Raw genomic sequence first — 11834 nt, 5'->3', positions numbered from 1 at the left:
CACAATAACACAAACTATTAATATATACTATCTGAAATGAAAATAATAGTCCCTTAACTCACCTATTCTTGTTTTTTTTTGTTCATTTATTGTTTGGTAAATATGACAAAGGCATGAACAATGTCAACTCGGGCAAATTGAGTTATTTACAGATTCTGAAAGTGTTTGTAATGACGTCAAACACATGGAAATAAAAAGGTGTTCTTTACAAGTGTTATGTTCACTAATAGGGCTATTTGTAATTTATTAGCACAATAAAAGACAAATAGACTTGAGTTGCTTTGCCAGAATAAAAGGCAAAGCATATGGATATTTAATCCATAGTTAAATTATGGAATATCCATAATTTAATATGGATATTAAAGTATCCAAATTTAACACCAATTTTTATCAATAGAAGTTATCTATTGAATTCAGCTAATTTAACTTAATCATTTTAAATTACAAAACAAGGAAGTAAAGTCCTAAAAAACAAACAGTTCTCACCAACTGACCGAGTCCCGTCCTGCCGTCACGGCATAGAGTCGTTCAAAAGAATTGAATCGTTCGTGAACGATACATTAGAACTGTCAGCAGGTATAACTTCCTCTGATTATATAAGTAGTCCTGGCGTTGCTTTCTTTTTTCAGTTTTTCTTCTTAGTGTTTATTATTTGTAAACAGTTCTTTGGTAAGCTAGCTGTAGCGTCGCACTTGAGCTGACGTCACAGTAAATAAACGGTCGTTCCCATGTAGTACCCGGCGGACCACCAGGGGGCGGCCGCGGACCACAGTTTGAGAAAGACTGCTGTAGAGTTAATATTCTGCACATTGCGGATACATAAAGTTTACCATGCTGCTGCTGCTGCTGTTGTCCTTTGCCGCCTCGGGCAATCTGTTGGCCACCACTTCTCAAGACTTTCTCATTGAGATTCATAGAAACGGTAAGAGGAGGGAAACTTTTGCTTGATTGTGCTCAAACACTTCTTTGTTTCAGGAATGTGGAGAGTCTCTGGAGTCAGACATAAAGTTAGCTGCAGGAATACAGATTTTTTTTTTTAAAAACTAACTCGACTGGTTATCTTCTATGTCCAGCACATTTCCTCTGACTTATTTTACCTAAATTAAAGTTATGTTCCCTGCAGCATTTTTAGGCATCATAATTGCTCAGGGTGGCTCAGTTTGTGTGGATTTATGACCTCCTACTGAGCAATGGTGAAATAGAAGAGGAAATGGGGAAAAAATAGTCTTACAAAGTAGTTTTAGTCTCATTTCTTGGGAAAATATCTTAGTACACTTGATATAAAAAAAACTAATGTGCAACTATCTTTTCAGCATTACAAGACATTTTTTCATGTTAAAAGTGAAATATTTTACCAGTTTTTCATCAATATTAAGGAATTATTGACTTAAAATAAGTTCCTGTCTTACTTAAAAGTTACTTACACATTACAGCTTTGTCTTATTTTAAGTCTACTAAGATATTTGCACTAAAATCTCAATAAAATACTTGGTAAGACTCAAGCTGTCAGTACCGCAAAAACACAAAATCTTGAGTATTTTTAGTTTAGTTTCCAGTGCATATGTCTCAGTTCACTTAAAATAAGATGACTAATGTGAAAGTAACTTTTCAACAAGATATGAGTCAATAATTATTTAATATTGACAAAAAATAGTTCTTAATTATTTGACCAATAACATGAGGAAAATTCAAGCTCTCACATCTTGCTGAAAAGTCAAATGAAGATATTTACACTGGAATCTAGACCAAAAATAACTTTGTAAATTTTGTGTTTTTGCAGTGTACCATTTTGGCCTCATTCACTTCAGACCTTTCGACCTGATGTCACACAGATTGGTTTTGGTTCAGACTCGTCTTGGCCCACTGGTGAGATCTTCAGTTCTCCTTCCAGCCACCCAATTTATTCAGCCTCGTCCCTCTCTAAAGGTTGTTAGTGGGTGATGCTGTCAGTCTTGTTTCTTGATTTGGTCCAGCCATCTTTGCTGGGAGACAAACTGCTCTGGATGGGTGTCTGTGCTCCCAGTGTCTCCTGGTCTCCTGATTACCTGTCAGACCAGCTTCATCACGTTCCACCGGGGAGAATCCCGTCTGAAATGGAAATCAGAAACACCGGAGAACCCGTCTCTGTTTCTGTTCACCTTGTAAACCCCAAACTTTAAATACAACTCAGAGACATGCAGAGGTGGGCAAACTACCCAAAAGCTGTACTCAATTAAAAATAGAACTGCTTCAACAAATTTTTACTCAAGTAAAAGTAAAAAGTAGTCCAAGAAATTATTCAAGTAAAAGTCAAATTATCAATCACTTAATATTTAAAAATTACATCATCAGATGGACCAAAATATCAGGTTAAGTGGAAATTTGGGTATTCCAAAATGACAATAAATCATATAAATAACAAAAAATAACTAAATCAGGCAAAAGAAAAATTTTCCAAATCAGTTTATTTCAATTAAAAACTTATAAAACTTTAACAAATACTGCAGGTGTGTGTCTGTGTCTGGTGAAGTTTTGGTTAAAACATGTTTGTTTTTCATTCAGTGGGTAGAAAATCCAGAAATCTACTCAAGTAAGAGCAGAAATACTTCATAATAAAATTACTTTTAAATGAATAGCAGTAAAACTACTCCTAAAAGTATATCTTTTCAAAAAAGTTACTGAAGTAAATGCAACTATTTATTGGTTGGGATGTATTAAGGATTAGGAAGAGCTGGAGAAAGGGGAATTGGTGAGTAGCAGGATTTGGATCCCTGACCAGGGAAATATTGGTGGAAAAAACAAATATCCATTCACAGCTATAAACTTTATGGGAAAGAAAGCTGCACTGGTCAACATCTTCAGATACTTTAGTCTGCATCTTGTCAGGAAGCTGGGTTAGTGTGGTAAGTTACTGGAGGTCCTGTACAGGTCTGTGGTTGACGTTTGCACTGGTGTTTAGATGTATGTCAACAGGGTCAATAATTATTTCAAAGCATCCGGTTCAAAATGAAAGGGCTGAGCATTGCTTACTGCTCAAAAAATAACTGTTCTGGCTGGACAGAGCAAGCACCATAGTATCTACCGTTTGTCATCTACCCAGAATGTATTGGACCGTAAACAACATGGCAACATCCGAGGGACAATATTTTATTTATTAAAATGAAAAAATAAAAAATAAAAATAATGGCTGGACTCGATTAAAATTTAGTTAATTTAAGTTAATTTATCACATTTTAATTGAAAACCATATATTGACAAAATAAGCAATACTTTCAAGTCAAAACCCCTTTTTGCTGCTAAATGATTGAATAAATAGATATATATGAGCTCAATGACAAATATGTACTGTAATTAGTTATTCAACCATTGGATTGGTGCAAACTGTAGGCGATTGTTTTAGGTAAATAATTTCCTAATATTGATGAAAAAAATTCTAGTTCCACTGGCAGATTGTTTAACTTATTTCAAAATTGACGGGCACTGCACCGTTACCTAGCAACTCCAGCCAAGCCCAGCCCGTTACCTAGCAACTCCAGCCAAGCCCAGCCCGTTACCTAGCAACTCCAGCCAAGCCCAGCCCGTTACCTAGCAACCCAGTGCTAGTTCCACTGGCAGATTATGTCATTATAAAACTGGGAGAATGTCTTGTTATACGTGAAATAATGTGCCAGTGGAAATGGTACATTTTCATCAATATTAAGGAATTATTTATCATCAGTATCAGAGGAACAGGGCATAACTATGTTATCGCAAGCAATTCTGTAAAGAGAAGTTGTACAAAATACCTTCGGAATGATGAGAGATGCATAAAATGAAAACTACATATGTTAACTTCTACATGATGGGTTGTACTGCATTTTTCTTCTGAACATAAACTGGGTCAATCAAGAATCAAAACTCATGACTAGTTCAAGGCTATTAGAACTGGTTCCTTCTACAACCACTGGGTAAACTGGGAATCTGTTCCAGGAAGAGTTTTTGTGCATTAAGGTTTTGTCTGAAAACATTTTAGTGTGTTAGTCAGCAGCAATCTGAAAGTGCAATCTGCTGCTACTGGGTAGCAGTGTGTGATTAGGAGTAGTGATAGCTCCAAGGTGCACCAGGCCAACCTCTAATTACACCCTTAGAGAGTAAAACCAAACTCCTTTGTGTGTGCCAGATCAAATAAGAGCGTGTGGAGAAGGAAGCCAGATGTCTTTTTCCCTGAACACTAAAATTTGCTAACTTTCCCAATTTTGCTGACATCCCAAAATAAGTGGGTATTTCTTAGACTGTGGTGGCTAAACAGCAAGATGAAAATGATGGAGTATATTGTGCAACACAGCAGGTTTCACTGGTTATATGGTGGTAATTGTTCAGCCTTCCTGCTTCAACAGATGGAGAAGAAAACATGCTAGATTGGGCTAAAAAGTTATAGTAATTCTTTGCCACTTTAATATTAAAAAGTAAAAAAGAGTTACTATTTATTAATCAAAATTGAGCAGTGTGACATAAGTATTGACCTCAAAAACTTGGTTTGCTCATTATTAGGCCTGTCACATTAACAAACTTAGCTGGATGATAAATTGCCTCAGAAATTATTACAATAAACAATAATATTGTCATTTTGATGAATAATTTTGTAGATGGACAGAAAAGAAAGTTTCTGCCAAAAAACTTGAAATTTTGAGAATAATCTCAGAAATTTTCTTGAAAAAACAAGGAAATTTTAGAGTTTCAAAAGTTGAAAAGTTGGGAGGAAAACTCAGAAATTTTGAGATTAATATGAAAACTACATATGTTATGTTAACTACTACACGATGAGGTGTACTGTATTTTACCATTATGGTGTAATAATGAGTCAAAAATTTTGAGATCATGCTAAAACATTTTCTAGAAGAAACAAGTAAATTTCTGAGTCAAAAATGTTCAAGTTTTGAAACTCAGAAATTCCCAGGCTTTTTCATGAAACTTTTTGAGATTAATCTCAAAATTTCTGAGTTTTTTGTGTAGATTTTCAACTTTTCAATCAAAAAATCAAAAATAAATTTCCTAGTTTTTCCTAGAAAATTTCTGAGATTAATCTCAAATTTCTGCATTATTTTGTAGTAAACTTTTAAATTCTGATCAGACTGATCAGTTTCAAAACATGTTCAATATTATTTAATTTTACAAAGTACTCATCAGATGCAGACACTGCTGTTAATATTTTTAACAGCTGATGGATTTTACCAATGCATTCAGACACGACCGACTCTTTAAGAACATTTGTGATCTTGATAAGGCCCCAAATGAAAATGAGTTTGTCATTCCTGAACTAAACCAACCTAACAGTAATTCTCCATTGTCTGTCCAGTGTGAGTTTCCCAGTTACTCTGCAATCCCCAAACTCCTCTGTTGTGTTGCTTATCAGAGCGTCCAGCAGAAGTCAATAATTAATCTGCCAACTTACAGCATGTTTATCTCTGCTATGGGGTTGTTCCTTATCTTGTAGGATAGTGCTCTGATGTGCAAGGACATACAGAGGACTGGTGGACAAAGTGATAAGTTGTGTATTGATAAAGCTCCAGCCAGGAAAATAGCTGTAGTTGTGGGTGTGATACTGACCAATGCTTCATTCATTGTCTCTATATATAGGTTTGAAGACATTTTTTATTTTTGTGTACAAACATCACCATCTGTTTGTAGAAGATATTTAAATTTAAAGGGGTTATAGGCAAAATTCACATTTCTAATGCTTTTGTTCTGTTTGAGTTTCCACTGCTTCTAAAAACAACCCAAGGGCTTAAAAAAACCCACCTCACCTTTTTATGGCAATTAGTTGATGTTTTCTGGAAAATGAACCCTTTCAAAAACCTACAGAATGTAGCGTCACAAATCAGCAGGCGCTGCTCGTTACCTAGCAACCCCAGCTAAGTAAAGCCCGTTACCTAGCAACCCCAGCAGAGTTCCGCTCATCGCCTAGGAATTCTTGTGGGGTTTCTGTACTCCCATTTTTGTTTATACTGCTTCTAAAAACAGCCCAAGTGTTTAAAAAAATCCCACCCAGTCACCCTTTGGTAATAAGTTAAAGTTTTTTGGTGTCTGGAAAACAAGGCATTCCAAAAACATCCTGATTGTGATGTACAACGGCAACAAAGTGTTTTGTTGTTGACTTAGAATTCAGAAACCACTTGCTGCATTCTTGTCGGTTGGGCGGGAAGCTCTACTTCTGCTTTTCAAAGATGTTTGGTTGTGTAATTGCGCATCTGTTTGAGGCTATTTTCAGTATAAACATTGAGCTAGGGGGCGTGGCCAGCAGCAGGTTATTTGGATTTAAAGTGACAAGATGACCCTAAATCGTCTCATTCTGCAAAGAGCTCAAAAAAACTTAAAAATCCTATGATCTAAGAATAATTTTGTGCAAAAAATGTAGTGAAAATGTACAAGGAAGAATGGCAGGTCACCTTTAAAAACATTTTATTGGCAAATGTTTGGTCAACTAGAGTTTTTATTAGTCAGTAGAGCAACATTATGACTCCTCAAGCATCATAGATGTCTAACATTAATTAAAATTGAAAATTAAAAGATGTTTAACACTGTTACGGCCCCCCCCTTTGTGAGGAGGAGGGGAGTAACACGACAACCATAAAAACTTGACAGAGTCCAAGTGAATGTTGTAAAAAGAAGGGATTTATTGATGACAAAAATCCCAGAAGGCTCACACAAACTGTGGGGGAGAAAGGGGCGGTTAGGTGGTGCCAAATCAGAGAAAATAATACAAAACAGGGCCTGACTACCGACTGTGCTACAGAAACAAAAGAAAACAAAAACCCTGCCTATCTAATCTAACAAAAGTTTCCACCAAAACTTCACATGGGTGGCACCCACCTGCTTACCTAGTGTATCTAACAGAAAAAACACCTACGTGATGAAATGTACAGGGTACCCCAAACTTACCTCACCCTCTAACTCCCACCACAAACCTTCACACAAAGAGAAACAAGTTATGCGTCAAGTAACAAAGCCAGATCCCAGCTCTCCCCAGCTGGGCTGCTTAAATAAGGCCTCCCTGGATGCTGATTGGCCCATGGTTGATGAGAATCAATCAGGGGAGATTGACACCAGCTTTCCCTAGTACCTGTAAAGAGACAAAGGGGGAGGGGAAAGAGAAACAAACAGCCTGGCAGGCATGTAACAAACACCATAAATATTTTCTTAAAATAAACAATAAACACATGAGCAGCTGCACTTTTGTAGGAAATTGGAATGACATTTAAAGTTGGGTGGTGTTGATTTAATTAAAAACAAATATTAAAGGTCAAGAAAATACCACTGGATTCAATTGAAATCTTAGTTTCTCAGCTGTTTGTGAGAAAGCGACACTGAAAGATCTTTATAATAAAGAAAGTTCTGCTCATTACCTCTGTCCTTTGAGATAATCGACCTTCGTGACATTGTGTCTCCAAATACACTCTGCGCCTTTACTGTAACACAGTAGTGAGTACAGATGGCTGCATATGCCTGACAGATTTTTTAATCAAGCACAAAATTTAAAAAATAAAGCCAAAGAAAGCCCATCTGTTCCCATGTGATTTCCTTGTCCTAGTGATGTATTGTATTTATTTAGTTTTTAGGACATTTTGGCCTCTTTTCTTACAGTAAAGTTAAAAAAACGGGTCTGATTTAGAGGAAACCAATGTTATGGGTTTTTTTCATGACACTCATGTCATGTTTGAGCATTTAAACATGAGACTCAAATGGACAAAACAACTTCTCTGGTTAAATTGAATAGTGACGTTCAAGTTGAATTATAAATAAGTGGTGAGGGGACATTCTGGGTGCTTTGCTCAGGAATCAAGGGAGTTTTAAACTGCAGGATGGACCAGGCTGACTGGAGGAGTTCCAGTAAAACTGTGGTAATTACAAACCATTCATAACCTTTCTACATGTTAAACTTTCTCTGCGAGGGAATTTATGAGAAGGACAATCACAATATGGAAGAGGATTAGGGCCAAAGAAAAAAAAAATCTGGCTTTTTTCCCCTCCGAATTCTGACTTTAATCTCAAAATTCAAACTTTTCCCCCAGGAATATTTCTCAGAAATCTGACTTTTTCCCTCACAATTCTGACTTCAATCTCAGAATTATTTTTTTCTCTGGATTCAGATTTATTTCCACTCATAAGTAAGACTTTAATCTCAAAATTCAAACTTTTTTTCCCCTCAAGATTTGTACTTTTTCCTCAGAATTCTATTTTTTCTCTGAATCTTTTCTCTGAAATCTCAGAATTTTGGCACTGATCTATGGATTCTGCCTTTAATGTTTTGTGATCAAAAGTCATAATTTTGAGAAAAAAGTTATAATAATAATGAGGGCTAGAAATAATAATAAAAAAACATGCCTGAAAGACAGACACAGTGTAAATTTTCTCTTAACCATGCAGTTAAATTAAAACAAATCTCCCTTTACACTCTAAGTTCAGTTTCCTGAAACACAAGTGGTTGATTAATTGAGCTCCAGATGGCCGACACTAACGCCACCTGATGTAATAACTCCTCAAAGGAAAGGCCTTCAACTTCAGCAGCTGTCCATAAATTCACAGATTAATTTCCTAACGGTTCACACCGTTGCCTTGAAGCTTTTATTCCAAAACATTAACCAACAGGGTATTCTTTGTCACTGTAAATTACTGTTTTACTGCACCGTCTCTTCTACAGGGTGCTGCTTTTAGAACGCTGAGCACAACAGTAAACAATGTTCAGGTCTCCCCGCGATGCGCTGCTCGTCTTGTAAGGCAGCGGACCGTGAGATCCAGCAATACTTTATGCTGCCTTCAGCAGAGGAGGGCATTCATTCTGTAAATTAATTTGGAGAGCAAAGAAAGGAGCATCCACAGTTGTTAAAATAAAAAAACACATGGTTTTACGGTAATCTGCTCTACATTTGTGGCCAATCAGGGGCGGTCCTAGCCTGTTGGTGCCCTGGGCCAACAAGATCCACCATGACATCATTCAGATGATGTCATATTAAAATTCTTTTAATATTTTATTTGAAAAATATGTGGAAGAAACGAGGCATAGGTATACTCTATGCCAGGAAGTTAAAAGTAAACAAAACAAATACAAAAAAAATAAACTTTACCACACTGCAAAAACACAAACTCTTACCAAGTATTTTTGTTGAAGTAGTTTCTACTGTAAATATCTTAGTACACTTGAAATTAGACAAAACCAACTTACATGTAACAACATACGGAAGCTATTTTAAGCCAATAATGAATTAAAAACTACTGGTTCCACCAGCAGATTATTTCACTACCAACGTGGGAAAACTGTTTTGTTTAAATGAAATAATTTGCCAATGAAAGTAGTACTTTTTAAAGCTAAACGTTAAGGAATTATTGACCATCTTTGTTTACATTTTGTGAAGTTGCGCTCAGGTTTTTGTGTCGTTTCTTCAGTGATTCTCGGTCCATCACCTCCGCAGGTGAGGAGGGGAACAGGTTTTCCAACTAGTTTGGATTGTTTGACTCACTGCAGTGTGAAAAAAACCCACAGCAACTGAAAATGTAACAAATGTTGCAATCTTGGTCCCCAATTTAGCTGAGTTTACTGGGCTATCAGGTGGAAAAACAGCCTTCGATTTTAACCAGCCAGAAAAGAAAACTTCAACATAGGAAAAACACAATATGTAAAAAAACTGCTCGGTGTATTTTGACAATGCTGCTTGGATGTGAGACGACCTTATGAATATTGCATGAGATCTTATGACTCCATTAAGTGTGATATATGCAACTTTGAGTCAGCCGGCATGAAATCTTGCAGTTTAATGTGGCTTAAGGAGTATTTATCATGTTCACATCATGCAGCGCAATTATAAGGTGGAGCTGTTAGAAGAGAGGCAACAGTGAAAATGATTTATCCTGAAGTCTCTCTTCAGCTGAGAATTTATTTCAAAATGTTAGTTATGCAAGTTCCATTTGAACGTCTTAAACCAACAGAAACACATAAAATAGAAATAATTATCTGAAGTTTATCTTCAACTCTGTAAAAAGGAGAGACAATTATAGGGGGCTATTATGCAATATTAGCATATTTTTTGTACTTTGATTTGGGTCTTAACTGCTTCTGAAAACAGCCCAAGCACTTAAAACAGTAATAATAATAATATTAATATTACCTAGGTATTTTTATTTCTTGGCAATAACTTAATGTTTTTTGGTGTCTGGTAAATGAGATGTTTCAAAAACCTCCCAAGTGTGAAGTCATATTCCATGGGTGCTGCGCTGTTGCCTAGCAACCCCAGCAGAGCCCAGGCCCGTTACCTAGCAACCCAGGCTGATTTCCAGCACGTTTTACCAGCAGCTTATTTGAATTTAAAGTGACAAGAGCCTGTAAAACTATGACGGCATACTAGGGCCATAGTAGATGGGGGCGAAAACGTGGAATCAATCTTTGCAAAAACTCAGAAATTTTTAGATTAATCTCACATTTCTGAGTTTGAAATATTGAAAATTTCCTAGAAATTAACTCAAATTTTGAGATTAATCTCAGAGATTTTCTAGAAAAATCAAGGGCATTTCTGAACTGAGTCTGTGGAAATTTTCTAAATTTTCAAAAGTCAAAAACTTTCAACTTTTGAAATTTATTCTAAATATTTTCCCGCAAATTTTCAACATTTCAAACTCAGAAATGTCTCTAGAAAATTCCCAAAAATATTGTTTTGTCTAAAACAATGTTATGCCTGAGGTTAATCTCAAAATTTACTGCTCCTTTTTTCTACAATGGCCCTAACATGCATCTCATTCTGAGGAGCTCAAAAAGGCAGAGAATCTCATTTTCTCTAATGATTTTGTGCAAAAGAAAAAGTCAACATGCTTTGTTTAGCCCATAGATGTATCTTAACCTGTTCAAGGACGAATAATCATCCACCTTTTTATACTTTGGATATGAATAAACTGCACATTTGTCTCTTTCCTGAGACAAACATGCATTTCACTCGACATCCACCTGATATATTTACCTCGTCCATCAAAGTACAACAGAACAGGAACAAGTCAGCTGTACAAACTCTGTGATTAAACTTAATTTCATGCATCTGCAGTTTGTGATCCACCTGACACCGAGGCATTAATCATAGTTAGTTTAGATGCTCAAACACCCAGCAGACGTATCAATCAGCTGGACACCTCTGGCCCCGATGCCGGAGTCCTGCCTACGCCAAGCGAGCTGCCATCCGCTGATGGTGATACCGGAGGTGAAAGCGCAGGGGCAGTCCATGCCGTCGCCCGGTAGCCACCTGCTTGAAAATCCCCCCGCCGGGAGCTAATAACCGTCCCAATAAACCACGACCACCTGCCGCTCAGAAGCTGTTTGCCAAACGCTGCCACACAAATGACACCAAGCTCTCAAAGTTTCCAAAAACAGTTCCCTTATTACAGTCAGATATTCAGCCAGAAAGACTGGATCACTAAAACTCATACTATCCATCACCCTTATTCCAAATTTTTAAATAGTAGTGGTGGGAGTTAATTTAAGTGAAGCAATTTTTTCAATTCAAAACCTCTTTTTACTGAGCTCTGCAACGAAGAGTATATTGTAATTTGTTATTTAGGTTATTCAACCATCAGATTGGTGCAAACTGCTTTATACACATTGAGTGTTTAAATGTTTGAGGAAACCTTGATGTAACTTCTTTTAAAATATACTTTTTTTAAAGTGCAAAAACATAAAATCATCAATTTATTTTTGTCTGAAATAAATTAGTAAGATTTAATTTAGATAGTAGTAAGATAAATAAATCTTACTATTGTAAATATCTTAGTTCACTTGAAATAAGACAAAATTAATATATAAGTAACTTTTCAGTAATGTTTGTTTTAAGTAAATAATCCCT

General features: G+C 36.2%; 1 long non-coding RNA gene across 1 annotated transcript in view; it reads left to right on the top strand.

The window, feature by feature from the left end:
* Positions 1-741: 741 nt before the first annotated feature.
* The window catches only part of LOC106936227 (uncharacterized), a 25066-nt gene continuing 13973 nt past the window's right edge, over positions 742-11834 (top strand). Inside the window, exons 1-2 of the long non-coding RNA XR_001422083.1 lie at positions 742-922; positions 1781-1866. This is a non-coding gene — a long non-coding RNA (uncharacterized LOC106936227). The remainder of the gene's footprint in view (positions 923-1780; positions 1867-11834) is intronic.

Source organism: Poecilia latipinna, unplaced genomic scaffold, assembly GCF_001443285.1.
Source record: "Poecilia latipinna isolate Pla-1442-1.1 unplaced genomic scaffold, P_latipinna-1.0 Scaffold2101, whole genome shotgun sequence".
Taxonomy (NCBI): Eukaryota; Metazoa; Chordata; class Actinopteri; order Cyprinodontiformes; family Poeciliidae; genus Poecilia; species Poecilia latipinna.
Note: the sequence above shows the minus strand (reverse complement) of the source record. Positions and strands in the feature narration are given on the sequence as shown.